We start from the raw sequence: 4,802 nt of genomic DNA, 5'->3' as shown, positions 1-4,802 counted from the left end.
CCTCGAAAATAATTGTCGATCACTAAAAAGCTGCTCGAAGAATATAAACGCAGCCGTTTTACACAACTTGCCACAGCTGTACGACACAAACGAAGTCAAGCCAAGAACCAATCGAAAACCAACATGGCCGACGATATGACCGGGCGTTATACTCGCGGACAACTTTTCTTGGCAATGAAGGGAAAGCTACGGGCCTACGGGGGCGGAGCGTCTGCACGTGTACTGCTACGCGAAGTAGTCCGGTCTGGCGCGCGTCTCGTAACGCCGTGGAAAGTGATGGCTAGCGTTGCATTTCGACGCAAACGCTGCTCAGCGTCTGAGGTACGGGTAAAAGGCGCGACTTTTTCACGCACGCAAAAACGCAAAATGTCAACGTATAAAGTAAAAGAAATACAAATATCTCGCTTGTGTGCGCTGCGTTCCGTCTCAAAAAAGCTTTATGTAGAAAATAAAGGAGTATTTTATATATCTCGCGCAGAAAATACGGATGCAATTGTGGGACTACATTCATCAGCGGTAGGATACGTGCATTGTGGCTCTGTAGCCTTCGCTTCATTGCCAAGAAAAGTTGTCCGCGAGTATAGTACAATTACAGTAGTACAATGAACTAAAGCGTGCGAGCACGACTGACACTCCGGCTTCAGAAATGAGACGGCGGCAGCTAATTCACCACCTTGATCACAAAACACGTGCAATCGGACGACCAACACTCGCGATACGGGCAACAGCAAGAGAGCACAAATGAAACATGGCCGGCGTCCAGCCGCTGTAGTTGAGAGTAGCTTTCTTTTAGAAACTTTCGCTCGTGCTGTTACGAGATCAAACCAGTAATAAGTTAATCTAGTAAAGAATAAGATATTTACGAATTACAAAAGTTACGCATACATAAGTCAACAGTTATCTCCCTAAAAGGTCCCTGGTGTCGAGACTACGCATTCGGTCCGAAATCGAATGCGAATGTGTTTCGGGAACTCATTCGACTGGAAATGTCATAATACGGAAAAGCGGGCTAGTTGGTTTTGCTGCATATTGGAACTTTAGCGCACAGACACGAGGACACACAAGAAGGAACACACGGACCAGCGCAGACTATCAACTGATAGTCTGCGCTGGTCCGTGTGTTCCTTCTTGTGTGTCCTCGTGTGTGTGCGCTAAAGTTCCAATATGGAAATGTCATTTTCATCGAATGGCATTAGTTTCCCCGTGTGACAGCAAACAAATGACATTACAAACGAATGACATTAGCTGTAAATGACATTAGATTTGCCGTGTGACAGGGGTATTCCTTTCGGTGTGATCGCGAGTGCGCGGGCATGTCACGGCATCTCGCGGCGGCTGCGGTATCTATGCAGCTCACGATGCTCAAATCAGCCCATGGCCGTTGACTTTGTGTTTAGTGCGCGGTCGTTTGGGTTTATGGCATCATTTGTCAAGAGAGGAGTGAGCGATTTCTAGCTGACTTTGAAAATCAATTGCAAATTACAGGCCGCGTGCTGCGCCACAATGTTTGGCTCACATGTTCTCAGGAGCCTCGACTACCGATCGGCAGCGTGTTCTGACCATGCTGAAAAATTGTTGCAGAGTCCCTTTAAGACGTCCAGTCGCAGATATACGAAATAGCTTGGACGTCCAGAAACAATGAGCCGGATGTTCCGGCCCGCCATCTTTGTTTAAAGTGGTACTGACGCCAGTTTGAGAAGCCGCGTTTACTCTGCCATACAAATCTCCTGTATAAACACACGGCTTTGAGCAAGAGTGCAACTCAGTAAATTCTAATTAAGTTACTTTATTTTGACATTAAAATCAATTTTTGCGTGGCGCACCTACTGAAGTTCACACTAGCGTGACATCAGGCTGCAGTATCAACTGCTGTGACATGACGCCCCAGTAAGATATGTTGTGATTATGTGAAGTGCCAAACATACAAAATGGTCGCGTGCACGTTGCCAGCAGAGCCGCGGAACGGAGCGTCCGTGGAAACTTCACGAGATCTTACGCTAGCACGTGGCATTTTCGAGTTTCTAAGTTTTTGAAACCAAGTTGCAGTTAATTTTCAGAGCGCATTGACGCTTACCAGGGCGTTTTCTAGGTTTCTGAGAGCTTCGTCTATCATGGGACGCAAAAAAAAAAACGACAACTGAAACAAATCACAAAGTTTTGAAACAAAATTAAAAAAAAATCACAGCATATCCACGGAGTGAATGATGATGAGTGGGCGAAGCTGCGGAGGTTCATCGGTAAACCGTGAATCTTCCGTGAATTCTGCCGAGTACATCATCACCGACGTGAGATCGGGCGCGTTTATAGTAAAGGTTCGATGAGAGTTATGACGACTTGCAGCTCACTTTAATTTTACATGTACGCTGTGAATTTTCATTGTTTAGAAAACCATTGCTTTAGAAAACATCTGGCGTCTTTCGTTAAGCAGCTGGCGTCTTTTCGTTTTCCTTTTAGAAAACATCTGGCGTCTTTCGTTGGTTTATTTCATCAATCAACGGCGTTTTGAACAAAATTTTTATTGTTTTAATCACGCACAGGAGAAATCTCACCAGGCACTACCTTGGAGGTAAACAATGGCTGCTAATGAGAGACAGAAGAAGTCGGCTTTTAGCTAACACTTCTACTTCTACTAACGTTTCCTACTGGAACATGCCAATGACTGCTAATGGGGAATGAGAGACAGAAGAATTCGGCTTTTAGTTAACGCGCACGCTGCGAATCTTTTATTGTTCAACAACGCACAGGAGAAATCTCCCACCGGCACCACCTTGAAGGTCAATATCTGGTACTAGCGTTAAGACTGGTTACGCACTACGACGGGGACGAACGGGTGCCGCTTTAAGGAGCTTCGCCCCTAAAAAAGGATTCATATCCAAACCGTGAGAAGACCGTTAAATGTTACTCAGTGAACTTGGTGCCATTTACTGTCACTTAAAATTTGTGTCGATTTCTCTGCTTGAAATCTGCCATGCACCTTCACCGCAGCAGCGCTACGAACTTGCTTCTTCGTTCTTACGGCTGTCTCCATCACCATCATCATCAATATTGTGTCGCGTGGCTTACGCCATTCACGCGCACTTCAGTATCAGTGTACCGTCAAGGAGAACGCTCGTTACCAGGCATGGATGAAGAAAAGAGACCGCTTCCTTCACCGAAGAAGGCGCTGTGGAGCCGCCGTCTTTTCACAACCGATCGAGAAAAATCCTCCCGTACGAGAAGAGCCGACATGGCATCAACTGCTTCGATCTCCTCGACACAACTAGTGCTGCCTGATGGGGTGCCAGATGAAGACTTCGTCGCGACCAATCCCGACGTGGCCCTTCGTCGCCGGACCCTGTACGAAGATACCGGGCCTCTGTTCGCCGAACCTCGGTCACAGCCCTCGCAAAGCAAAGCTTTCGAGCTGGGCTTCGAAGACTTATGCTGCTACGACGCCGCAAAGCCGCACCCAAGGATCTCCGCTACTATCCGCAAGCCGACAGCCACGCCGCGGTCGCGGAACACGCCTCCTGAACTCGCCGCTGAGATGGGAGATGCAGCCTGCCTTGTTGCTCTGTCATCGCAACGGCGCCGTAAGAACAGTTCGTGTACCACGCTGCGAGCCAGGGATGGCGAATCTCTCGGCAGTCGTACTCGGGGCGGAGGAACCTCGCGGGCAAGAACGGACGCTACGGAAGAAGAGCCTTCGGTCGAAGTCACCTGGCGGACAGAAATACGGCCGATCGAAGGACAGCACTCGTCCGGAAAGCAGGCGATGCCGGTGCTAGCTCGCCAGAAGAAATCGCCGATTCCGTCGGGCGAACCCGACGCGACGAACAGGGTCCCGCTCAGCGTCACGTCCACGAGCACGCGAAAGCCTCCCGCTGCCCGCGAAAAGGAAGGAGCTTCTGCCCGTCCAGCCGATAAAAGACAGGGCCTGAAGATCGACATATCGTTCGGGAAATCGCCAGGCCCGGATAAGGACGGCAAGCTGCTCAAGTCGATCTCGACAAACGTCGAAAAGATAGTGGCGCGCCTCCTGTCACGGTGCGGCGAAGATCGTCAGCCTCTGTCCGGCGTTGATGACAGCGAAACGTCCGTGATAGAGCTGGACAGCCAGAGATGCGTCTCGGTGGACGTGACGATCGCCGATGACGTCGGGGACCGAAGGCAGCCATGGACTTCTCCCGTTAAGGCTTCCCACGGCCAAACGACCAGCAGAGCTGTGTTGACCGCAAGGACGCACGACGCCACGGCAGCGCCATCGGGAAGAACCGCTGCGGAGAGACCTCGTCGCGACGGACCACGAAGAGCTCCGACACCGACGTCCATCGTACATTTGACCGTCGGGCCAATTCACTTCGGTCACTCGCAGACAGGACTCCAAGCCATATCGGAACCTGAGGGCGAACGAAAAGCCGAACGCTGGAAAACGCCCGCGGAGCGTTTGCCCACCGAAAGGACGACCTCGAGGACGCCACGGGAGACTACGACAGGTCAACGCATGCGGCAGACCACAGAGAAGCGATTACCTCAAGCGCAGGCTTCCACAGGTGAACCAGTCAGGGCAATCAAACAGCACCTAACGCCAGAGACAGTGTCTTATCCCGAAGTGAAAGTGAAACCAGACAAGCAGAGCGACTTGACGAGTCTCCGTGCTGTTGACAAAGATGACGTAACTAAGACTTACGCGGAAAGCGTCGGTAAATTTGGGCCCGTTCCTGCAGGGAAGCCATCACAGGAAGGTTTGTCATCAGTTCACGAAATAACTCCTGATACAGGGGAGATCATTCCAGTCAGAAAGAAATCGATTTCGGGCAAGA

Source organism: Rhipicephalus sanguineus, chromosome 7, assembly GCF_013339695.2.
Source record: "Rhipicephalus sanguineus isolate Rsan-2018 chromosome 7, BIME_Rsan_1.4, whole genome shotgun sequence".
Lineage (NCBI taxonomy): Eukaryota > Metazoa > Arthropoda > Arachnida > Ixodida > Ixodidae > Rhipicephalus > Rhipicephalus sanguineus.
This window is presented reverse-complemented; position numbering follows the sequence as displayed.